We start from the raw sequence: 27417 nt of genomic DNA, 5'->3' as shown, positions 1-27417 counted from the left end.
GGAAGGGAAGGGAAGGGAAGGGAAGGGAAGGGAAGGGAAGGGAAGGGAAGGGAAGGGAAGGGAAGGGAAGGGAAGGGAAGGGAAGGGAAGGGAAGGGAAGGGAAGGGAAGGGAAGGGAAGGGAAGGGAAGGGAAGGGAAGGGAAGGGAAGGGAAGGGAAGGGAAGGGAAGGGAAGGGAAGGGAAGGGAAGGGAAGGGAAGGGAAGGGAAGGGAAGGGAAGAGAAGAAAAGAAAAGAAAAGAAAAGAAAAGAAAAGAAAAGAAAAGAAAAGAAAAGAAAAGAAAAGAAAAGAAAAGAAAAGAAAAGAAAAGAAAAGAAAAGAAAAGAAAAGAAAAGAAAAGAAAAGAAAAGAAAAGAAAAGAAAAGAAAAGAGGAGAAAAAATACAACACAAAAGAGGCAGGCCTCTTCTTTGTCAAAAGTCATTACTTTCATTTTCAGCATTAAAGTATTCTGAATGTTTTAGTACAGGACAGCATGCTGGACAAAAATGGGATTTAAATTTATATTTGCTTTTAAGTTGCTTTCTTTTCATGCAATACCTAAGGCAAGAATATTCAGCATTGGTATGTACTAATAGCACACGTACTGAGGGCTGACACGTGGAAAATGAAGCAAAGTCTGTATAAAATGAAATCATTCCATACAAGGACACCAGGGCCTAAGGGATGGAATTACCAGCCCTAAATGGTGCAGCAGCCAGCTTCTGCAGTGTCTGATCCTGCAAACATTGAACACACATGCTCAGCTTGACTATGAATAACCCTATTGAGTTCAATGGAATTATTTACAGTAGTGAAGTACGTGCATAAGCACTCACAGATTTGGGGTTTAGCACAAGGCATAAGAAAAAGGAGGATGAAACCAGACATTTCCTGTGCTACGGAGAAGTTTCAGTCCAGCAGATCTCCTCAGACCCATTTGCCCATGCCTGGAACTTTCCCTTCTGTAAACACCCACTGTGAAGTCTCCCTGGCAAGCAGATGAGGTGGAGCTCCCCTGTCTCAGATGCACTGCTGTTCCTACCCTAGCACCCACACAACCTCCTCCATAGCGCTTCTGCGTCTAAGGTGGCAATAAAAAGCACCCTCAGATTTGGCACCTATGGCCTTTTCACTCAGTTCAGAGAAACTGAATCACATGCTGTATTTTCATTGACAGGGAAAACATACTAGCCAAGAATAAAATCACACAGGCTTTTACGGACTGTCCTCACCCTCACCACACTGGTATTTTCCAAACTCTCAGCCAAACAAATACATATGTCCGCAGCCTTTGAAGGATCAGCCCCCATACTGTGGTGCCTCCCCTTTTCACTCTCTCTGTAAAAAGTCATTCAGATTTGATTTTGGTTTTCGTAATGGTTTTTAATGGTTTTTTTAGAGCATAAAGCAATTCACTGGATCCTAAAAGGTACCTAAGCCACACCACACACACACACAGAAAAATTATCTATGGAGGATTTAAAATAAGCCTGAATTCAGTGTGCTGTAATGTTTTATGATTCAATCTCTGCAACAGACAAGGGGTGATGCCCCAGTCAAAGCATAGTATTGACACATAAGAGACGTGGCCTTTATCACTGACTGTTACAAATACGCTCTGTGAATCTTAGCACATTATTCAAATTATTTGGCTGAATCTCCATCAGTGATTCACAATATCAATATCCAAGCAGAGCCTTCAAGCCTGATAACTAGAGACCTTACACTTTGCGTTCTAGAAACCTAGCAGAGTTCCTTTTAAATACCTTATATGCTGCCTACCCCATAACAGACATTTTCAAAGTGGAGGAAAATAAAAAAATCAGTTCAGAATTCATAGGGTTCAAGCTGTAAACTTGGGCTGAAATTCAAACCCTAAGGCTTAATTAATTAATGAAAACAACTGACAGGAAAGTGTTCTGGACACCATGTGTTCTTTCTTACATTTTCCTCTCTGGAGTTTGCTTGCTCCAAAAAACACATTTACATCCTAGCCCCTGTAGGATCAACCTAAAGGCTTTGTAGTTATAGAATGACTGAAATGGCCTGACCAGGAAAGTGCTATACAGCAGAATACCTTTGACTTTGGCATGGGAAAATAATACCAACAACCACTTCTAGGTTAATACTTCTGCATTATATAACAGAAGTGGCATGTACAGCTGTCACAGTAGTCATCTACTACACCAGTTCCTCTAAAGTGGAGGCACAGCAGAGTACAAAGCATGAGCCAAAAAGCTGTTATCCAGGTTCACTACCCACCCTGCACAGTAAGGCAGCAGGACACAGCAGGCAGGGCTGAGGTGACGGCAGCAGTGCCTCAGGTACACCACTGCAGCCACCTCCTCCTTTGAAAGTAGCAGGGCACCGATGCAGAACTGACTGCAAGGCAGCAGCACAACAGAGGAGGAATGATCTAAGATCACATATGGCGTAATTACAATTAGTCCTGCCTGGCATAGCCATACTCTATACAGACGTCAGTGGCAGAAGTTCAGTTTTGCATCTAGAGCTGTTTTGCTGAGGTGGGCTAGAATAAGCTGTGCAAGCTGAAACAGATCTGCTGTCACGAACTGTGGCCACAACAGGCAACTGTTCTGAACCTTAATGGCACAGCACACGGGGTAGCACCCCCTCCAGAGAGACAGAACCTGTGTGCAGACAAGCTATTGTTAGGTTATGTGGTTCTCATTTCCTCCTGCTTTTTCCACCTAAAGAAATTCAGAGGTGTTAGACAGCATAGACCTGGTGAATTATTTTCACCAGTGATTTTGCCAGTGGTAACTCCTGCTGCCTTCAAAGTGTTTTTTGATTTTTACTCTGATGAAAATAATGCTAGAAGGTCCTTACTGTTTCTATGTCATTTCAAAGTTGTCTGAAAAAGAAGCGTATTTTTGAGAATGGATGATCAGTAAATATTCATCAGGATTATTCTGAACTAGAAAGTGGGTTTAATTCTCATCACCCTTCTTTATTAAAAAAAAAAGATAGTAAGAAGAGTCTTTATGTGAACAAACATGTACACATCCTTATTATATCCTGTCAGTGGACTGTTTGGTAAGATTACACTGTCATATGACAACAAACCCATTTGTATCACAGGCTTCTCTTGAACAGAGAACATGTTCCAGCAATCTGGACTTGTATTTCATGGGTGGAAACTTATCAGAGAGAAGATACCGATGGGCCTATTTAAGCAAGTGGACAGACAGAAGACATGGAATAATACTGAGGTGCGCAGCTAATGGAATTTGGTCTTTTCATAAGAACAGAGATAAGGATATAAAAGCAGTTCCTTTGCTTTCACTCCACAGATCCCATCAGTTGGCCTCAGGCAAGTGGAAGCAGCCACATCCATGCACTATCCAACAGCAGAGAAGTGGGTTACATCCTGCCATTCTTGGTACAGCTGCACTGAGCTGAATTTATCTAAAAACTGTTGTTGGAGAACTTGCCTGAACGCAAGTAGAGGTGGTCGTAGACCACAGGTTCACTGAAATGAACTGCTTCCAGCATGACACATACTTGGTTTCTGGCTGTGGGCTTCCTTTCTGTCAGTGTCAAGGGCCCAGCTCAGAAAGGGGACTTGTTTCAGCTGCTGAGATCAATATAACCCCTCAGCAGAGGAGAAGGGACGAGAAAGTAGAGGTTACCCAACACAATAGTTTATAATGGCCGTGGTTTTACCCTAGATAGAAATGACACTGGCTGCTTTGCTAAGCAGAGGCAGCTCCAGGGCTTTGATAGGTGTGAAACACCCTTGAGCCAGCAACTTTGAACTGGATACCAAACACAAAGCAGCAGGGACTGCTTTGCCAAGAAAGCTTAGGGTAACATACAGGAATCCCAGAATGACCACGCAAGGCAGTCTGAAGTCCTGGAGCTGTTGAAAAGTCTCTCTAGTCCATCAGTGCAGAGCAGAGGTGCCACATAAGCAAGAATCTGAGTTAACCTTGCAACAAAGACAACTCATCTACATTTCCTGCTATTTAGTATTTGTACAGAACATACGTGTGATTTCTTCACTGCAATGTCACCTGCTAGTTCTATGGTTTCAGCCACAGTAGTTTCATACAGCTGAACTGTTTTTCCTGGCCACAAAAGGTTTGCCTTGCCCAGATAGCAATACCTTCAAATGTTTATCTTGAGCTCTTAGAGTGTCTGGCCCAAGGAAACAGAAATCAAAAAGGGCAAAGAACGAAAAAAACAAGCAGAGGGGACTGAAAAAGGAAACCAGAAAACAAAGATCTAAAGAACAGAAAAGTGAGCTAACATCAAAGATACCGGAAGAATAATTCCAGCTGCAAGAACAGGAAGGTGTGGTGTATAACTCTTGGTTACTTTTGTATACAATAATAGAAGGGAACCAGAGAAATTGAGTACAAGGCATTATTAGTGCTTGCGTGTAACAGTATACCTGAAACTACCAGTGAGGAGTTACAACTTCACCTGGCCCAGCTGTTACCTGAAGAATCATCTTCATCTATCCCCTCAAGCTCCCTTTGATAGCACCCAGCAGACTGGCATTTTGGCATCTCCCACATCCTTTGACAGCATGTTCATGACTCCACAATGTGTGTGGAAAGGAAAGTCAAGCTCACTTTTCAAATACACTAAAATGCCAGGAAACATTAACCCTGGGGCATTTACATGCTTATTTAAGAAAGCAAGGACTGGGCATTACTCTGCTAAAATCTATTTGTCACGGGTCTAAGCCAACACGATTTCTTTGAAATTGGGACAGGTGCATGACATGGTCAGTTATTGCAGCTCAGCAAACAGCTGGCAACTAGCTAAATAGCAGGAAAACAGCCACTCTGTATCAAGAGGTCCCAGTGGAACTCAAGGTGATGGACCCCACAGGCTTCCAGCTGCCTCACAGGATCAGGAGCACCAAGTATTACGCCTGGTTTAAAGGACTAAACACATTTAAAGGCCTGCTCAATGCCAGGCTTCAATACGAGATATTTCAGCCTGTAATTCCACTGCCACAGAGGAGCTGGGCTGTCGCAGCACTCTCCAAACTCTCAAGCTGCAACAAGGTCTTTTACCATCTCATACCAACATACTCTTCATGCCAGTCCCTCTGCTGCCTTCTCCTTGTCTCTCCTCACCCAGAGCACAAGTTCATTCTGCTTCTTTCCCCTCTCTTCCTTGGCTGCTCCCTCTTCATTGGCTGCCCAACCTCTTAACAGAAGCAGCCACACCTGCACTTCATCTACATCAGCCAACTCCCCAGCCCCTGAAACCAGCCCACAGCTGTATATTATCAATGTTAATGAACCCAGCTTCATCCCTCTACACTGGGCTAGTTCTAGGCTTTCACATCTTACTGCCTTGTTTCCCAGACCTGAGTTAGACAGGATCTTGGCTCCCTTGTTAGAGTTGATTTTAGGGAAAAGATGAATGGTACAAATTGATACAAGTATGTAAAAAGTTAGTTGGTTTAAAAAAATAAATAGGTAAAGTGGCAACTTCCATTACCTGATAACTAAAGAACCAAGAAAATGTTGAAGCAAACTGAGGGATGTTGAATTCAGAGCTGATAAGAAAGTTGTTATATAGAATGTAAGATTTCAGCCAACCCCAACAGCCAGACAGTGTCACCGAAGCTATAAATTAGGCAAGACATGTTCAGGTTCACATGTTTATAAAGCAGAGTTACAGTAATCACTTTTTCAAAGGGGAAGGACATCTAACTACATGCTCCCGGGCTTAGTATTTAGAGATCACATTGCAACAAGGAGGCTTCTTTGAGGAACAGATTATCTCACACATACTAATTAAAGGCATGCTGTGCCTTCCCCTACAGCACCCCTACTGATCACTGCTGGAGAAGAGGAATTGTCATGCTGAAGCAGACCTGAAAATGCATCAACTCCCATGATAAGTCACATGTCAAGGTGCCATAAGGTCTGTGGCTGGGCAGGGAAGGGCTGTGGGAAGCTGGAGACCAACTCTGCTGCAGCGTCACCGCAGCAGGGACTCACAGCCCTAGGCTGGGCTGAAATGGGGTCCTGGGCCATGGGCAGGGTGGAGGGAGTGCCTCCCTTGGGGAGGCTGTGCATGGCCCTTAGCGTCCTCAACGCCCTGACAACTTCTGGAAAAAAAAAATGCTTCCCAGTTGCTAAACTATTTTTCTAAAACCAACTCAAATGCAGCCTCTCAAATTACTCCCAAAAATAAATATTCAGCAACTTTTATTAATAATATCAGCATCTGCTCTGAAGGATGGAAGCGTTGGAGTGGGAAGAGCAGGCAGACCTAAATTCTGCTGCTGGTCCTGCTAATAACCTGCAGAGAGTAGGTCAATTGCCCACAGTTTTACCATTTTACAATGAGAGGCAATGAAACAGTCCACAGCTTTAAGAAACAGGCATTACACATGGCCAAAAGAAATGGGATAATGTTGCATCAAGCCATTTTGGAAACATTGAAACCTGAGGTTGAGAGGGTTGTTTTGTCTGTTAATATCTGCTATATATTAGGGCTATTTTCTAGCTAATTTGTATCCAGGCTCCATTAGTTACCAAGGGTCCAGACAATACAATTCTGGGAAAGAGAGGACTATCTCCTCAGTCCTTTATAATCTGTTAAGATTATGTAGAATAGTTTAGCTGTATCTAGATGCCATTGTTAAGGCAAATACAACACATATCTAAAACTGGATCTGTGCAAGCAGTACCCCTAACAAAGAATGATTAAAGGTGAAAATACAGGCAAGGTTGTCAAAGTACATGATAGATTGTTTTGTTTTGTTTTAAATGAGGTAACTCTGCAATTTAGCACAATTATGTCCTTCCACATGCTGAATGCTGTTATCTTAGGACTTGAGCTGTAAACAAAGAAAATCTCTGCTCTGCTGATTTCAGAGTTGTTTTTTTCAGATACGTTATTTATAGATTATCGTAAGTTTTACACGGGTCACAAGAAAAGATGTCATCACTGTTCCAAGAATCTAATAAACAAACACACCTAAACACCAAACACAATAAAAGCAGAAAAAAAATTCTTGAAGCATTTCTGGCATCTGTAGCTGATGAGATAATTGTAGGCAGTTTTTCTGAATAAAAACCTAAAACTTTGAAATAATTTTCAAGGGAATTTTAAAAAAAGACAGAAATGCCACTTTAGCATGAGAACTAGCAGTGTTCTTCACAGATATATAGAATAAGGAAAAAGAGGTTTGATACGAGATGAAAAATGAGAAGGGTCTATTCCAGTTTCACTGATGTTAGTAAGACTCCACAGGCCAAATGTGACCAAAGGCAGCAGTCAGCAAAAAGGCCTGTAAAGAGTAAGCAGTGGATAAAGGATACAAAGGATAAGGGCAGACCAGGCTGGAAATACAACTATGTCAGGATAAGCTTGAACTTCACAAATAAAGTAGTGAACTGATTGTCACAGCCAAAAAGATGATCATTCACTTAACTTTACAGCTTTCCTTTTAATAAAATCATGGGCGATGTAAAAGGTATTGACTGTTACTCCCTTAGAAAAGTCTAAATTCCAGTTGTCCCAAGTACCTTCACCTCTTATTGACCTAGAGTTTTATAATCAATACTAGAAGCAGTAATCCCCTTTGGAACTGTGCTATCATGATATTAAGAGGTTGGCTTGCATGGGTATTTGGTCATTGTCTGCCAGGGAGGCAGGGACAGAGTCAGAAAGCAATTAAATCTGTCTGGCTGTGCTGACATTTTGCTCAGTGTTCACCAAGTCCTTTAATTTCTGTAAGTGTACATTAGTTTGAGCTGCTGAGAGGGAAGGGAGCGGAAAAGATCAGGCCCTAGAGCCTCTTTTGTATCAAGCTGGAATTTTTGTTTAAAATTAAGCTTGATCAGTTCCCTAACATGAGTAAAAGTCCTGTGTAAGAGGCCATGTCACTCTCCACTCGAATGGCCAGAAGCCATCGTTTCCACAAGAAACAAAAGAAACTAAAAGCTTTAAATCCTATCCCATTGTAGGAACACAATTGAAGTCTCTTGCCAACATGAGGACAGAGTATACATAGTCACTGCATAGGACTGACAGTCTGTGTGGGAATTACTGAAGTCTAGCTGCAAGATTTCCATATACAGACATTTCCTGCCACGAGAATGTTACAGTACTAAGTCAGCATCCAAAGTAATCTAAAGAACAAAAGCAAAGCCTCTAAAATAGCAAGGAGGAAAAAAATTACACACAAAGAACACTTCATACATTCAATACAGACATTTAAAGTAGAAGATATCAAGGTCATATCCTGCAGCCTTTATTTAGGCACATCAATAGGCGGGGGTTGTTAAAGTAAAGCCTGAGGCAGTATCTGACCTTTTTCTTTTTTTTTTTTTTTCCTTTGGATAAGAAGGTTACGAGACACTGCCCAAGAGCAGAACTATAGAACATACCAAACTCAAACACATATTTGCAACTGAATAGTGTCTATGTTTCAAAGTATGGTCCCAAAGAAGCTCTGAGTAGCAGAGACAAAAGATACTTGGGACTACCATCTTTTAATATAAAAATAAACTAGTCTTGCTTTAAACAAAGCAAATGGGTTTTAATTAATCAGTCATTACATCAGCCATGTTTGAAGTGAACACAGCAACTCCCATGGAGGTTTGACATCCTCCCAACCTGTCAAATTAATTTTGTGGCAAAAAGTGAACTAATACAGGTAACACGCACTGAAGCAACCCTGCCCACCCGTCTCACAAGAAATCTTGCTTAGGATAAAGAGAGAAGAGAGGTGTAGTCTGTGACTGTATCCGTTCAATACCCAACTCATACCTCTGACCTGGAATTCTGTTGCTCAACACATGGAGAAATACAACATTTCCCAGGAAGTGTCATGATAGAGAACAACTCTTTCTTCCACAAACAGTGTATTTTAAATAACACCCTTGTGTCCCCATATACACAGGTGTCTGAGAGGAAAGCAGCCGCCATCCGTATCAACTCCCCTTCCACGTTTCCTCAGCTCAAGCCCACTATAAAGAAAGACAAGAACTATTAGGTCTGCAGTGTTTTTCCACTGTTCTCTCACTTCCCTTTTCCCTTTTGCAATGACTAATGACATTCACCTACAATAAAAAAAAAAACAAAACAAAACAAAATAATAAACTATAGTAAAGCCTTTGCTTTTCTGTGTGCCCAGGTGGTACATCTGTGCAAGGAAGCAGACTGCTGGAGTTTCACAAAACTAGCTCTGACATTACTATACAGCACTAATATTATAAAGCTTAGTAGCTGTTCCATACACTCTGTGCAGCTCACTGCTACCATTATTGATCGTTACTTCGTAATACTAACTACAGTGCTATCAGAACAGCTCTTAAAGTTCATATAACTGGCACATCAAAACATTCGTGTGCCGTTGCAAATGGTATACGCTGACATCTGTTTTGCCTGAGAGCTTATTTACTTGGATAAATGAATAAACTCTCGCTTCTTTCAGTGTATGCTTAGAAAAACTTAGTTTTTACAGAAGTTTCTGCACCAAGTTTGCAGCTTCTTCTAGAAGAAAGCAGCACTGGAAAAAATACTAAAACAACCATGGCATACAGGAGGGAAATAGAGACCCCTCCATTTATGTGTGCTGGGCTGGGTGTAGTGTCCCCGTTTAAGAAGGGCACAGCTACTTCACGCGGAGTATGTGATTTACGCACGTGTAACATCTCCCTCTACTGGCTAACGCCCTGGGAATACTTACATTCCCTAGCAGGAAGGTTTTCTCCGGACTGAGAATCGTGAGATGAGGTCACCTCCCATTCTCTTGTGTTCACACACATTTGTAATCTCCCTCTGTAACCCTAAAGCAGCCATAGTCTGTGTGATGGAGCAGGTGATGATGAGCTGGGCACAATTCACCTAAAACTATTCCTTGATGCTAAAGTCCTCAGTGAAATCCTCTGAAGACAAGGTGACGCTGAGCAAGTGCAATGGGCTGTTCTGGGGAACCCAGGATTAAAGGGGACAGTTGCTTTGCAGAACCTTCTATCTTGGACTCCAGAGCAGCATCTGATTTAGCAATACCCTCATTAAGTGATTTCGAAAACTAAGATCCTAATGGTGAACCTGAAGTCTTTTCAGTAAAACCAGAGTCCAGTGGTTAAATATGAGTGTTTTACCAAATCTGCTCTTTACTCTCTGAAGACCACTAAAGCCATAACTCAGTGTCATTGTGGACTCTCCACACTAACAGCATTTTTGTATCTGATCCGATCTGTATTCTTTGTAAATGCTCAATAACTGATGGAATTGATGAAAAATGATCTTGATAGGTTTGGAGAATGAGAAAACTAGCCTATGAATACACTCCAGATGGCAAGGCGGAGCTGGGCTACTTCTGTCAGGACAATTTCACTACACATAGCACCTACACACATCTTCAGTTTCCAGCACTGCATGCCATGCTCTCTCATATCCTGGGCAATTAATGGTCTTTATAGAGCCTTTAAGCTAAACTAGGAGGGTACAATTCCCATATACCCCAACACTAAACAGCATTAAGCTGAGATAAAGACATTCTGAAATTAACCTGCTCTTTTGTAAGCTGCTATCAGAGTTGGCCATATGGATCTCCTGTGGACAAGAAAAACAGAAAAGGTGATCCATTCCATTAAAAATGGAGAATCCACTTCACACCAGCCCTTCTGAAATGCTGCCTTCACTGCAGATTCAGAGGTCCTTGATCTATAGGCTACAGACACGAATATTTTTCCTGCTACAAGATTGTCAAGTTCAATAAATAACTTAAATGCTGTTTTCTATCATAAATCACACAATTGTAAATAAGGTAAATAACTTTAAAAATTAGAAGTTATTCATAGCAAAAGAATTACACCCTTTTCATTGTTCTCTATCTTTTAAAAGCCTTTTAAATTCACCATTCTTTCCCTTTTATTTCCCTTCTTCCTTTGTTTCATAAGCTTTTTCCAAATTTCCCTTCACTGCATCCTGTGTGCAGAATTCATCACAGGAAAACAAACATAATATCTCACTCCCACATTCCCTGGAGGCAATTAACTGAAATTACCAGTTCTTGGGAAATTGGCATAGAAAAAAAGCAGGAGAAATTACTATAGCCAAGTTGTCACGGAAACTGTTAGCACTCTGCTAGCTCAGGAAAATGGGCTATTTGAAACACTTTCTTCTAAGTACCCAAGCAAGCTATATGGTCTTTTATGGGGATAGGAGGTACACAAAGCCTGAAAGCATTATGGCCTTTGAAAGGCTTAGTAACTCCTAGCTGTTGTGGGAGAGCTCACTGCAGAATGGACTCTTGCTACTTTTCAGCACAGACATAAGATTCTATGTATAGGACTTGGCTAACTCTCCCTTTATGGAAGTCTTTACGAAGCTTTGCATTGTATAGCCCATTCTATAGAACTCCTAAAGCCAAAAGATAAGAGTGACATTTTCTAAGGAAATTATCCAATTCTAAATGGGCTTTTTAAAAACTATTTGTGACCAACCCTGTTACATTTCCTTTGTTACTCAAGGGACAGCAGTTATCACAGCCAGCAGTAGACAGACATTTCTGACAGAACTTAATTACTTTTAGTCCTGCATAAGTACATGGAAGAACAGCACTTTGCCAATTGCAAACACCCAGGCAGCTTCTGAAAGTTCAAGCTAAGTCACAGAGCAAACACTCAGCAGGAGGCTATGACTATCAGTGCAATACTCTGCTCTCTGGTAGAAACTTCCGACTCACCTTCTAACTAGGGAAGACTTCAGACTGTAAAGTGACCTGAACTTAGGGTACACAGGGAACATGCCGCTGGGATATAAGCGTTGCTCCAACAGCCCTCCCTACACAGATGCACTCATACCCAGATGATGTCTGTTTTACTCTGCCACTTGCCACAGATGCATACGCTTGCAATGTATGGCTGGAAGAGAAGAAAATGGCAGCTAGAGTGCATTTCTGTGGTATAACTGCACTTGCAGTAGTATTTTTGTGAGCAGAGTAATGCAGATAAAAAGAGAAAAAGCAACACATCTATGTCAGCCACTCTGAAATGTCAACCTTGCTGTGAATAGCTGACTAGTGACAGCAAGTACATGACCTGTGGGCCAGGGTAGGCTGTGGGAAGAGGGACAAAAAATCCTAGGCTTTAGCCCTGACCCAGAACTGCAATGGGTATGTAACAAATAAATAAACAGATCTTTCTATATTATATGAGGAGATGCCTCAGTCACCTGATGGTTAAAGGTGTGGGGCTCTCACAAAACATGCCAAACTTCTTGTCCCACAGTAGCAGTTTTCATGTTATTATTGCATCCACATGGATCAGACTCTCAACAAGAGACCCCTGATCAAAAATACATGAGGCAGTGTAGTTATTCTAACCTTAATCCTTGCAAGAGGCCTGGGCAAGGCTTGAGTTTTCAATGGGAAAAACAGCAGAGTAAAGAAGGAGAGGAGAAAAAGAAGAGGGAAGAAAAAGAAGAGCTAAAAACTTGCTGACAACAATAGCAGATTAACATCAGAGACAAAATTAAGATTTTGGGGGCTGTCCCAAGTTTTTTCTTCCCATTCCCCCTCTCTCAGAAATAAGGCCAAGGCATATACATAGTTATTTGGTTACAAACTTAGAAACCTGCTGCAGAAAAAGTTTTGTGAGCTGATTTTACCTTCTGTTCTGCAGGTTATAGGAACCTCCCTGCATAGATTACTCATAGAGTATTAAAGTATTCCTCCTTCTCCAGTTACTCAGCTTGCCTGCTTGAACTACAGACCTACCAGCCCTAGAAATTCACCCAACTTGTACCTACTTATCTTCTCCAAAGGTGCTTGCCATCCCTGGCTCCCTTTCACCTTAGAGCGTGAGGATGTGCACGCACATATACAAGGTGTGTTAAGAGGTTAAAAGGGTGAATTTGTGCTGGGAGCACCATGTAGATGATTGGAGTCTCAGCTTGGCATGAGAAGAAAGGCCAAGACATGCCAGAATTTGCAGAGACATATTCCTCAAGTTGCTTGAACTGTACTTGGCTCTGACTCCTAGCAAAGACCACAGGACTCAAGGTCACCAGGTTCATACAGACAGTTGTTAAGCACCTGAGCACACACACAGCTAATTCAGTCCACTTCTGAGGCCCTGTCATCAAGGGCACTTTGCCATATGCATTCCTCCCTGTACAGGCCTTCTCCCTGACACCCCTGACAAGAAGCAGCCATTACACTCAGATCATTCATTTCACTGGCCATAAACCTCCAGAGCAGGGTAGCCTAGCCTGCAGTTTTGCCGTCCTCTGCTGTGAGGAAAAAAGTTAATTGTTCTCCAGGTTACCAAGCACACATTGGAAATCTACTGTGGCTAAAGAGGCATGGGAAAAAGAATGAAACCAAGGCCTGTAGCCCCAGGGGCAAGAAGAGATTGCACAGCACTGTCTGGACAGCGTGCCCGCAACACTTGACTTTTCCCAGTGGTGCCTACACTCTCTTTCCTTCTAAATGAACCTGCTTAAACCACTCAGGCCGAGTGTTGAAAGAAGAGCCTGGCAGACACCTGCTGCAAAGTCCCTATTGCTTCTATAAAAATTGCCTTGGTGCAAACAACCATCAGGAAGGATACTCTTGCAGAAGCTGGGACTCAGATTCAGTTCAATTCACAGCTCAGCAATCAATTTCCGTAGTGAGACCAAGTAAGGTACTCTCTTTGTCTCAACAACCAACGCGTAACAGGGAAACAGTGCAGCCTTTCTCCCAAAGGCACTTTTTACTGGTCTGCAGAGCTAGGCTCTAAGGTTACACGTACACTGTGTTGTGTATGAATGACTGAAATATCTGAACTAGCTCAGAGATTAAATTAAGAGAGTGGAAGACAGTCACATTAACAGTAGCTTGGGTCAGTTAGCCCTGATGAGAAGCAGGATCTGTCCTGTAGGACGCCAGCTGGGGATCTTTTTCTTTCTACCACTAACCTCAAGACCCTTGAGAGAAGTAAGAAGCTGGCAAATGTCCCCGGCACAGGGTCATAAGGCAAAGATAATGCTGGTGCTCCTCAAATGTCTTGGGGAATGATCCCTCTGGCAAAACATAACTCCATTTCTCTCACTGAGAACTCAGCAACTCTGTTCTAAGACTTCTCTAGAGAAAGAGGACAATGTTGCCATGTGGAATTGAGGAGAGGGTAAGAAGAGGAGTGTGGCTTCCTTGGAGAACAGAGGCTGTACAAGTCACACAGGTCATGGTTGAGAAGAGAAACATGGCGGGTGGGACAGGGGAAGGAGGAGTACGGTATTAGAGAAGAAGCATGATATAACAGCCAAACATGTTAGTATTTGTATAAATAATCTTTAATGTAACACATACTTTGAATTGCAAAGCCCCTACAGCATCGCAAATCTTGACGCTTGGTAGCATCAGGCCAGGTATACACACTAATGTCCAATACATTTAGGCATCTTGTTTCCGTTAGCTTTAACATGAGTTATGCATCTAGCTCGGATTTGGTAACTTTCTACCTCTGTGCATGTCCCATGAGCCTGTACAGATAAGGCCATTGGCTGGGACACTGTTTCAGTCCAACAGAGGATGCAAGGTATAGGGGAAAAAGACACAGCATCATTCTGTATCTGGGAGCTGCTAGCTCCAAACTCATGCTGTGCCTTAAATGTACCGTAGCTTTCAAAATTGGTTTTATTTTCTCTGCAGGCCCATTCCCTAATGCTATCACCCACTGCATGTTCCGGCCTGCAGTTAAGCACCACCCTTTTCATGGGAAGTAATTTTGCAAGAAATTGAGGTGATTTCAGCATATTTCAAGGTATTAAAATCAGTTTATTAAGTATCAAACTCTGAAGTAAAGTAGACAATAGGCATTAATCACCCAAGTAAACCCATTAGTCAATTGCACAGTGTTCATGGTTGTTCCTGTACCTACAGCATCAATGAAGTCAGAATGAAACATCAGCTTTCTCTGACTTGCTATAGCAAATACAGCTTTAGTGGAATAAAAAATTTCACCCCCTGTGATCGCCTCCTTTATTTTTGCTAATTACTTTGGTATGGAGATATAAAAAACATTTTAATGCCACAATTAAAAGGTAATGGCTTATCTGGCCTGCAGAGACATAATTACTACAAATATATTTGTAATGCAAATAATGATTCTGGACAGCATGCTTCCATGAGCAAAAGGCAAAATGAGCAAGCAGACTGGTGGCTGTCACCTGACTGCTAGTCTTCAAAAACAGTGATCTCTCTAGAAAGATCAACAGTGCTGCCTAAAAGCTATAGGTATGTGTCTCAGGCATCACCTAACATTTTGTCTTTCCTCATATTATCAGAGGAAGTTTTATATTTTCAGAAGGTATGGTTTGGGTTTTTTCGTATTTTTGTTAATTTTAGAGTAAGCAAAGAGCATTATAAAAAGTATCACTAAATAAACATTTTCACTCTATGAAGTCAAATTCCAGACAATTGATCACCACTAAGGAAATAGTTGTTCAATATGTATACATATTTAATGCATAGGACATCTAGATTGATAAAAAAGCGAAACAAATTCCAATGTGAATGTATATGTTTGTAATTAATTTACATATATAATTGGATTTATCAATCCAATTCCATGCTATTGCAGGCAATCTCCTTAGATAGTTTCCTAACATCGCAAAGAAAGTTCCCATACCTAGAAAATAAATCCAGGTTCTTAAAATTCCTTGTTCAAACTATCCCCATTCTTGAAATACAAGAGGGGAAGAGGAACAATTTGCAAAAGAAGTGAAAACCAAAGGAAAAAAAAGTACTGTTTTTCCTTTTGGAGTTATGAGAGGGGGGAAAAAAGGCAAAATATGGAAAACAGTCTAATCTTTGTGAAGAAAGTGTTCTGGGATTTTAAAATTCTACTTAAAATCAAAATGTAAAGGATGGAGGGATTCAGAGAAGTCTAGACAGGTATTTCTCTCAAGCCACACTTAATGATTGTTTGCATTTCTCTTAGTCACAATGTCCAGAAAGATTTTACCTTAAAAAGACCACAGTAACCATCTTAAGAACCGACTGTCTCTGCTACAGAGATCTGCTGCTCAGTTACCACCAGTATCACATGTACTTACCTCAGCACAAGCCCATTCAGGAGACAAATGTAGTCATTCCTGCTCCAAATGGTCAAAGATAAGAACAGCACAAAAGCAAACTCTCATGTAATACCTTTGCCCTTGCCAAGTGGCTGCAAGTTTGAGGTGCTTCCAGACCTCCCTCCTCCTGTGAAGTGAAATCAGAGCTGTGGAGACAAGATACACATCATGTAGGCAGCTGTCTAGCAAACACACACAAGCCCATTTCTTCACAGCACTCCCATACTGCACACAGGCAGCCTGTTGCAAAGCCCCCAGGCAAAGTTCTGCCAAACATCTACCTGGGGGCTGTGTCCTTCAGGGCATTATAACACAGAAATTTGGTAGCAGCAGTTTACATTGCTTCCCATATGTTTGGTCCTTGCCTGCTCCTACCTGACCATACCTTTATGTCACACCCTTTAGGACAATTGCACCAGGGCCACACAGTGAACCACACCAGGACCTGACCCAAGTTACACCTCAGTATTTTCAGCCAGGTTATTTTTCAGACAGATCAGTCTTCTGATCCTACCCATGACCCCGTCCCACATGTAGCTATAGCAGCACAGATTGCAGGGGCACGTGGGGAGGGTGGAAAAAGGAACCAGCACAGGAAGACAGACTGAAACCAGGAGCTACTTAGGCCATCCCCATTGCCAAAGTAACTTGGAAAGTAATTAGTTTAAAAACCATTCTCAAAGATTTAATACATCTGACTTCCTGAACTCTCAGCATACTCCCTCTCCTCCATCAACCCCTGCTACCAAGAAATCCATAAGCCTAAGCTTATTAAGCCCTATTTTGAAGATTTTTCTCTCACTTGCAGCAATGGGTAAGTAACCACCCTCATGTTGTGTCTCTCCAGCACACAGAGCCATCCCAGTATAGCTATGCCAGGCAACAGTAAATATTGTTAACTGGTTGGGGTGACTAATTCATGTTTGAAATATTACGTCTTGCCAGATTATTTTGGTACGTCACTTTTGTCTTAAGCAAGAACTCAGAAACTGATGAGAACACACAGAGAAATGGACAACAAGCCAAAAAGTGGAACGAAAAATGAAAAAGAAAATGGACGAACAATAAATACGTTTGAGCCTCAAATGAAAATGGGTTTGTTTCCAGTCTTGTCTAGCTTTAACCCTGGACGATGTGTTTGCCTGAACCAATCTGTCCATTGTTAGTGAACAACCGGCAGTCAGCAAACACTTCAATAGTCTTCTTCTGAGTTATTTTGTACATCCCAGCTTCTCCACTATTCGCAATGATTTGTTTTTCTTTCTAGTTTGAAGAATGTGATGACAGTCAGTGCAAGAAAGATGTGTAACAGTTAACATTGTGCAAGCACTGAAATGATGAGAAAACTGTTGTGAGTGAACATGGTCGTTTCTCAAAAATTTGCTTATCCAGTTGTTACACTCTACACACTTGTGTAGACTACTGGAATTACAGAATACTAAATCTGCAAAATGTTCAAATAACTCTACTGACAAAATAAAAATGAAGCTGAATACCTCAGGATCAGATGGACAGTCTTTTTATAAAGAGCACATTCCCTAGAGAGGAACTGGAAGACCTTAACTCTCACATACAGCTTTGTAAACCATTAAGGAGACAGAAAATTGCCTGTTCACAATTAAGTCAACAGCAAAAATTTACTGGCATGAGAATCAGCATCAACATAAAATGAAAGCAGATCTGAAACATGTGTCCAGGCCCTAACAAGATACCTTGACGGAATGGTTCACTCGTAACTGCTTCACTAGCAGTACTACCCTCCTGAAAAACAAAGCCATTTTATAAAATAATGTACTTGCAAAAAGGGAAAGCAGAAATTCTGCCTCCTAAGAGCTCTTTTTTCTTCCCACCTGCTTTCAGCAGATTTTTTTCCCTCTTCTTTTTTCTGTCTCATTTCAAAGCCAAACTCCTAACAGCCGCTTATTGAAGCGCTTCACTTCACTTCAGTGGTGATTCTGGGTGGCTGATGGCAGCTTCTTTCTTTGAACATAATCACCAAGAAACATTTATCCACAGTTTCCAACACAGCAGATGAGTAATTCAAAAGGTATTGAGAATCAATTCTGGTTGCAGTATTGCTCTCTTCTGCTATATTTAGAGGATGCAACAAAGAGCTAACTTAAGAGATCCCAACAAAGCTATACCACCAGAAGGATCTCCTTTGCAAGGGGGAAGGATGCAATTAACAGCTGTCACATACAAAAGTTAATTACATACTATTCTTTTGCAATGGAGATTCCTGAATCCATTTCAATAGTTTATCAAGATAAAACAAGGTAAACAAAACAAGATCAAACCCAAACAACTCCCCCCATAATTTATTCAAATGTTTAAACATTCTTTAAAAGATAACTTAGTTTGCTGCTTACTGACGTGCAGATGGTATATAAATAACCACACACACAAGCTTTGCTCACTTTAAGGCTTGGATGTAAAACTGAGAGAAGACTCCAGAAGAAACACCAAACTGTAACTTGCCACAGGTAAACTACACTCTTCTTGAAAGTCACAGTGTATTCACCATAGCAATGATAAGACCAGAGAGTATTCATAGTGAATCTCTGTCATACATGAAAATGCACAGCCTATATAAAGTTTATATTCTAGAGATCTGGATTCAGTTCTGATGCATTGTTGAAAGCTGTTGACCTAGCTCACATTTTCAAACCCTTGATGGAACTGCTGGCTTTGTGAGCTGTTACTTATTTAATCAACACCAGAGACCTAATACCATTTGCAGATACATCAACAAGAACATTCTTGTTATTTTGGCATGCCTTCTGTTAGGTCTCAGACAATAGGTTTCCATTCTTCCAGGCCTGGGAATAAAAGTTCCATCACCCAAAATCATTAATCAGCTTTGTAATGCCATTCCACATGACCCTCATCACTTCATGTAACAAGCAACCTGCTGAGCTGTCCTCTGTAAAGAACACGTCTCAGTAGCCTATTCGTCTAATCCATCAAACAGAAAAGTAGTTGTGTTGGTCAAATTCATGCAAACGGCATGCTGGGGTAACTAACTGAACCCTGGGATCCACAACACCTTAAAACTCTTACCTTCTAGCACACAACAGGCAATATTGCAGTAACCAGACAAACAGGCAGCTGGCAACTGCATTTAAACAGATTAGGCCTGATTATCTTTAGGCCAATGTTTTAACAAGAAGAGTACAAGCAAGAATAATTTTTAAATTATAGCCCTTATGCTGCTTACGATCCAGGTTCTCAAGAACATTTACAGTAACCTCCTTCAGGATAGGCAGCATAGGGTTTATTTTACACTAGCCTACAGCATCTGAAAATATGGAGTCAGGTAGGATATAGAAGTAGAATTAAAATAGATTGAGTGACTTCAGGTAAGTCTCTGGTGAGCATTTATTCACATTGCAAAACTGCTGCTGAGAGAAGATTGACTCTAGCTTTTGATGTAACCATAATAGAGAGAGACTACTCTGATCTGAGCTTTAATTATACATTAATAGCATCTGAGATTCTCTGATGGAACTAATCCTTTCACACCTTGACTCATATATTTTTCCTTAACCAAGAGGAGACATTTAATAGATTAGACTATTAAATATTACTCTGGTCCAGACCTGCATCATAAATCCCTGAGACAACATTTTCAATTAAGACAGCCTGAAATGACTTGTTTTTCAATGTCCATGATGTGATACATCTATTTGGTTTAACTTATTATTCTGGTCATGGAGCTTGTTAAAATTAGGTGCCATATCAAAATCTAAATTATACATTAGAACAAACCCTGGAATTATATAGCCTTGCCTCTTTCCCAGACCTCTTGACCTCATTTTCCTAAAGCCAGCAATACCAAGGATTTCTCTAGGTTATTGAACTGTTAATATTTGCAGACATTTTTTTATTAGCAGCATGAAACTACTGAAAAATCTGTCAGGAGAAAAGTAGAGACTACCACAGATGGGGAGGTAGTGGCAAGAACTGGAAATAAGAACTAGAAAGGAACCGATCTGAGTTTTGGGACTGACAAAAAAAAATTCACCCCTTCAGTATTCATTCTGAAGGAATTCAGATCACTTTGTATTTGAGGAGGAGTATTAATTTCCTCTTTCTCCATGTCAACACTGCAGGTCTTTCCCTAGAAACTTGCAATTATAGTAAGAATGAATAGAATGGCAGCGGATTTTATTTTACTGTATATCACTCTACAGTAATACACATATACATTTGTTTTAATGACTTCAAAAATTCAGTAACATCTATGGAGAGCTGGCCATCTAACACCCACTATCAGGGAAAACAATTCCATGTTTTGTTCTTCTAAAAACTTCCATTAATGTTGCTTTTCTCTGTTAATTTAACATGCGTTTGTCCACTCTTCCAGATCCTTCATACACAGCAATATGTAACAACACGGCTTAGCCTCAGACTCCAAGGCACTGCATCACGAACCGCATCAGGAACCGTTAAGTGTTTTGAAACATGATCTCATGCTGCTTTTTTCTTGTTGCTTAACCAGTTCCTCATCTCACGCTTGCTCTCCCACGTTAAATGAAAAAAAAAAACCTCTTGTGAGGAGCTTTGTCACAGGCTTTTTGAAACATGATCTCTAAATAAAAAGCTGCTGCAAAGATGTAGACTACACTAAAACTAAACAGAAAAGGAATCAGAAGACCAACTGCCTGGGCATGACTCATTGTCTGCCACACATGTAAGCTATGCCTTGAGAAAGACATAAAGACAGAGATCAAGAAGTCTTTGATAAAATGGGGGCTCTAATTAATGATTGGTACCAGGCGAAAAATAGCTTCACCACTCCAAAAAGGAATTGTTCATGCAAATCAGATGCTGGCTCCCAGCAGACCCTCCTTGTCTAAGTCATTAAGACTCTCCCTCCTACCATGGTTAGTCATGATTAGTATTAATATTATTCATTATTACTCATAGTTTACTCTTTGAATAACCTCATTAATTTCAGTGAGACATTTACAGTAGGAGGTAGTAGATAATCTATGCATTTATATATGTATACAGGTCTAATTAAAGGCTATCAAATGAGAAGACTGAATTTCCCTTGCTGACTAAGCTGATCCTTAAAACTCTGGACCCAGAACTGAAAGCATTTGTGGCTGCTGCTGAAGACATGCTAAGTCAAGCTTTCAAAAGTACCTGTGGCAGAACTGGTCTTCACAGTGACTTTCATGAGGATACTGCAAAGTTATACCAGGCTTTCACTTCCAGGCTCTACTGTATAAAAGAAGCTTGGAAAGAGACAGCTGCCTGCCCCTCAGTACTCTCAAACAGCATGCTAGTATTAAAGTTAGCAAGTAGATTCAGAAGAAAGCACACACATCTTGGTACCTCGCAGACCCCTCTTCCATTTATTTCTGCTCTTTTGTGGGTCCCACTGATGTTTAGAGCATTTCTCCTCTGCAGGTCTTCTTCCAAAGCTAGAGAGAAGAGCGAGCCAGTTAAGCATTCATTATCAGATCAAACTGTACGTTATCCCCCTCTGTAGGCATCCTGTAATAAGATCATTTGGGGGAGAAAGGCAGACTTCTTAAAGTAAAGGGCTGATGGGAGCACCTCAAATCATCCAGGTCACAAATAACTTGAGTGTTGTTGCTTTTTATTTTTTTAAAAAGAAGAGTTCATTTTCTCAGTGATCTCAGTACATTTCAAAACTTCATGTATTACAACATTAACTTTAATTATATATTTAAAGAGGAAAATTCTTGTGATAACTTTCTGCAGAAATAAATTGGGACAGCAGTGCTACAGGCAGCAGGAGACTGGAGGGGTAATGCTGTCAGAAAACATCAGAATGAGTCAGAAAAGCATGACTGATGTCTGCTCCGTGATCGTTTCCATCAAATGTTTAAAGAAATTCCTGTTATAGGTGAGAACTTCAACTTCTTACTCTGTCCCGATGCTTTCCTCTCTCTCCCCTCCTCCAAGCAAAGATTACTAGCACAGCTACAAAGTCATCACCCATCCTGTTTTCTCACCACTACCCACCTCATCCCTATGAAAGCCGGCTGGATCAGGCAATGCCTGTGAAGCCAGACTCCTAATCCCATCAGGGGAGGGTGATAGCAATCTGAAAGCAGCAAGGCAGGACACTTTCTAAATACTACCACCCACAGGAAAAATTGTACTCAGCTGCTTACAGACTATGCAAGCCTCTCAGCTCTCCTGGTCTGGACAAAGAGCCGGAAAATAAGGATAGGATCAGACCATGCTGTTTAGTGGCTAGCCCTTTGAGAAGCAGATCCTGTCTTCCCCCCAGCTCTCTGGAGTACACCTTGAGTGTTAGCCCTGTACTAGTGAATTTGCTCAGTCTCATGCACTGTACACATTTGTTCACATGAGTGGCTCCCGCTTCACATTTGTCAGAAGTCAAGGTTAAACTTCGCGTTCAAGACAGAGCCACAGGCTGGCTTGACAGCTGAGGTGAGCTTACTGGATCACAGGGCCAAAAAGGCTGGGCTCTTTTGCCACCAGATCCCACCTACTGAGTTCCCATGTTCAACAAAGTTCTGTAGATGCACCTGATCAACACAGGCCCCTCTTCTACCCACACAATCCCCTGCACAGGAAACCTTCCACCATCACACGCCTGGCTGCAGCACATGTTTCAGAATGAATCAGCAGGCAGCACATGGGGTGATACAATGCTGCCTTCTTCCTCAAGCTGTAAACATGAACCGTTCCCTGCAGCTGGGGACAATTTTAGTCACCACAAGCTCTTGAGAAATAACAGCCTATGCACTTCCCTCAGAACTGGTGTTGTATTTTGCTCTGATACAGACACATACTGAAGCCAGGGAAGGAAATACTTATCTCCTCTACAGTGGAGCCAGACTACAGGCAGGCACCATCTTACCCAAAACAATGAATAAAACAATCCTACTATTGACTAAGCTTTCAAATACTTCCTTTCTATCAGATAGGCTTCTCCTTAACATACAGGGAGGAGTGGAGTTCTTCATAGACTTGTAAATATTATCAGAGGTACATTAAACATATTGATTGCTAAGGTGTGTTTCTAGACAGGGGCCGATGACAACATGAATTGCAGTTGCATGCAAACCCTCCACCTCTCTCTTCCAAGAGCTCAGTCATAATCTCATAGAGATTGACATACTTTAGATTAAAAAAAAAAAAAATGGCTCCAGGGCATTTGCAAATAACTAGCATAAGAACTGGAGTCTATTAGAACCAGGAACTGCCACACCTGTGACACTCAGGCCTTCATTATTATTATTGTTAAGAATGCTGTAGACTCAGTCATCTCATTCCAGCCATCTCAGTCAGAAAATTCTGGATTCATCTATTTCTCTATTTGAGAGATAGAGGGAACAATTATTTACCACTCACATAAGAAGGTAGTGAAGAAATACTATTTGTTCAAGTCATAACTCATTGCACAAGTACCAAGGAGTATTAGAACTTACAGCTTTTTCAAAAAAAGACTCATCATATAGTGTCTTCTACAAATACAGTTGCAGCAATTCTCATGGATATAATAAAATGACCTGTTACGATCTTTTAAGAAATGTGTTTCATCGGCGGTCCAACAAGCAAATACTTTTTCTGGGGGAAAAAAAACCCAAACACCGAACCCACTTAAAAACCATCTCAGTTTTGGTCATGAGAAATGCTGGGTCAATCTGATTCCCAGTTACTGGTAAGCAAATGGCAAAGCTTCCATTTACTTCAATGAGAGAACAATAAGTCCTTGAGGCAATGTATTTTAAGTTATTGATATTCACAGGAATTTCCCTGTGAGCACAAATGTCATACAGTAACCACTGGGCAAGAATAAGATTGTGACATTATTACTAGTGCAGAATAATGGTTCATGATCTTTGCACTGCGCCCTATAGTGCAAATGTCACCACATTTATTAAAGATATTTCTTTTCCTTTGCGTTTGAGGGTATGGATCACAGCAGGAAATATTTTTATTTTTACAGTGACCTTTGCAAAGCTTGCACAGCTAGATTATGTTGTGGTAATGGGACAACCCAAAGGTCATGAAACATTATTCTGCCCTAGTAACTATTAGAAATGTGATGGGAGCTAGAAGAGGTATCTGTCCCCAGGGCCAGTTTTTCTAGTCTTCCACCTCTGGAGATCTGGGCTCAATATTGGCCACACCAGTTATACGCTGGAGGCTGAGTCCTCATTAACATTTCACCAGTTAACTGAAAGCTATGCTTCCTGACTTGAAGAAGTTCACTCTCTCTTTAGATACTACTGAATCATCCAGACAGTAAACTTAATAATGTCTGGACTGGGGGGAGTGAGAGCTGATTTCCAAATGCAAAAGAAAATGCTGCCATCCCCTTAAGAAAATGTGAAACTACAAAACCAGCTTGAAGGTGAGGAAAAGGCACCATCCTGGAAAAACTTCAAATGAAAGCTTCTAGCACAGCAGTGCACAGTTTGTTGGCAGTAGACTATACCTGTGATATTTCACAGTGATTGTCAAAACATTAGATTATGAGCACAGTACTATTGTGTTAGTCCATACTTTTCAAAATCACAAAATCTAAAACAGAGTGCATGAAAAGCAACGCAAAATTTTTTTAAGAGCATTAGTGTGCATTTGTATAGCAGATAGCAAAGTGAACAGCAACACTAATGGGTATAAATGCCTGCAAAATACGTGTATTTTCATTACAGTGTCATTTAGGGGCACAGGATGTAAAGTGACAATTGAAAAAAAAGGAAAATCCGAGGCTCAAAACTGCATGGAAGACAAATTAAGCAGTGATAAAACTCTAAGGAAGCAGAAGCAAAAGCTAGCGTATCCACCAATGAGTTCAAACCGTCCTGTTGATTTACGCATAAGCAACGTGAGGTGAAGTAGTTGCAGCAGAAAGAGCAGGATTCCTTGGCATGACACATGAATTAGAAAAGCATTCGCCTCCTTTGCTTCAGAACGTCCCGTTCTGGCACTGCCACAACATGTCACTTTAAAACCAAAATGGCATTGAGAAGAATTACACAAACATGGGCATGTGGTTAACCCTGCTAGGGCTTGTTACCATGATGTAACCACCTGGGTTTTTTCCTCAGCGTTTTGAATGCCAGGATTATAAAATTTTTACCATTTTTAGCCTCCAGGCCTTAATTATATTTGCATTTTTCTGGTACAACAGTATTTTATGCTACCTAACTTAAAAGAGAACATTACCTTTTCATGGCTCTGCAACAGTAAGTGCATCACTTGGTTGTATTCACATGAAGCCGATGCTTAAAACATGGTAGATATTCCAGTATGATAGAAGCAGGGAAGAAATGCACTGGAAGAAATGAACCAATAGCAATTTCCTGATGGAAATGTGTTTGGGGGTAGATCTTTAGAAAGCTTCAAAGTTACCAGTAGGATTCTATCTAGGTTTTTTATTTTGTTTTGTTTTGTTTTTTTAGAAAATCTGATGTAATTTTCAAGGAAAATTGCCGCAGAAGAGACCTTTTGTTTCTGGCTAGAACTGAATGAGCGGTGATCACATTGGATTCTCAAAAACCACGAGCAAATAGATTTCGTGACACAAACCTGCCCTCTGCTGGAAGTACAAGAAAATGGTAACTACAAAGGAACCCCGATATAATTTCAAAGGGATACCTTTGATATTTTTTGTACACAAACAGCGCTTCTTCACACTGTATGTTTTCTCTCTTTGAATGACAATGAACTAATTTTCAAGCTCTGAATAATCCATTTTATTCAGTGCTACAGAACAATGTCCATATATCTGATCTGCCAACAGAACATTACCGATCCTGCACAGCCCTAAGTCTATGCAAGAAGGCAAATGCTGGTACAGTCAAGAGTCTGCAGGAAGCACTGACCTGATAAAAATATGTCTTCATTTCCTCATTAAATTTCCCACTAGCTGCACATGTGCATAACACCTCTGGGAATATTAATCTTCCTCTAATATTTTCACCCTCCATAGACTGTGAAAGTCACATGTACTGTTGCTGTCTTGTCCCACTTCTGCCTATTCTCAATTATTGTTTGCCTTAAACCAAAAAACAACAAAAAACACCTCCACATACACAAAGATCAATGCATATTAAACAGGCCCTTAAAGTCCTTCAGCCTGATATGAAACCATCATTTTTCATCTAAATAGAATAACCGTATTAAAACTGAGTCTCCTTGCAAACAAAGGTCTACCGAGTCCAAATAAATGTGACCAGCGTTTGCTCCCTTGACTTCCTGAAATCAAGCAAAGCTGCAGATGTTGAGCATCTTGTAAATAACGGTTTGTAGGTACCATTCACTTATTGTAAGAGAAAACCCCTGCTTCTTCCAGCAGCCACCCACTCTCAGCTTAGAGCTAACTTATGGCTCACTGTTCAGTCCTCTAGTTTATTACCTTTGGGTATTGGAGCTTGTCCAACCTGGGCTTGTTGCTAATAGAAGCTACCAATGTCATGGACTCGAAAAACATTTGTGCTAGGAGATGAACTGACAAGAGATGGCCCACTTACATTATAGCAGCTGCTTTTCTGGTGGACTTTATGCCACTAAATTGTTGTACCCCAATGCTTGGGCACAAAGTTGAAAGACTGCAGCCACAGTCACTGCACATGTCCCAGAACCTGCAAAACTGTTTAACCATGTTTGGAGACAGCTTTCCTGTAAATGTGGTCACCCAACATGGTACTCCAATGGGGTAAGTGGGACTTGAAACATCAGTGGCTCTAAGGCAATCAAACATGCTTTTAGCCACCTTCATAGTTTCACAGGGTGCATATATTCAGACTCTGCAACTTCCTGAGGACTGATAGCTCTCTTCTCTTAGCAGTACCTGCAGCTGTGCTGTTACTCAGCCATGCTGATTATCAGCTGGCATGAGCCTTCCTTGTAAGCAAAGGTGTCCACTCCCTCCTTGCTAGGGCTGGGCTCCTCTGGAGCTGACTGCTCTACAAGCTTCATTCTCACAGAGCTGCAAAGTGCTCAGAGAGACAGCTTAGTCCATGCTATCCCTGGCAGCTAGGTAAAAGTATGGAGCCATTGCCTTGCTGGGAGCCACAGATCCTCTGTGTTTTTCTCCTGTGTGGGACAGGAGCTCCTGGATTCTGCTGAACTCCTTCCTGTGTCACCTGGAGCCAGTGTCCATCATGAAGAGCAAAACAGACAGCCTGGCTGATCACTTTGCTTTTGTGAAAAGCAAAGGCTTCTAGCTTCTGCACTCAACTGTGCTCTGATTTCAACAGCCGGCAGTTGAATCAGTGTGTCCATGTAGGCACTGATGATTCTATATCTGAAATCTGGAAACTTCTCAGACATATGAAAGTTTACCTGCTAAGTGGCAAATACTTCAGAAATCATAAAACTCCCCAAAAATCCTTAC

At 41.1% G+C, this 27417-nt stretch overlaps 1 long non-coding RNA gene across 1 annotated transcript in view; it reads left to right on the top strand.

Moving 5' to 3' along the window:
• The window catches only part of LOC308063199, a 52303-nt gene extending 26829 nt beyond the window's left edge, over nt 1-25474 (top strand). The window contains exon 2 of the long non-coding RNA XR_013927877.1: nt 223-25474. This is a non-coding gene — a long non-coding RNA (uncharacterized lncRNA). The remainder of the gene's footprint in view (nt 1-222) is intronic.
• The last annotated feature ends 1943 nt before the right edge of the window (nt 25475-27417 follow it).

The sequence above is a fragment of the Falco punctatus genome (assembly GCF_963210335.1).
Source record: "Falco punctatus genome assembly, chromosome: 4".
In the NCBI taxonomy this organism is placed as follows: Eukaryota; Metazoa; Chordata; class Aves; order Falconiformes; family Falconidae; genus Falco; species Falco punctatus.
Note: the sequence above shows the minus strand (reverse complement) of the source record. Positions and strands in the feature narration are given on the sequence as shown.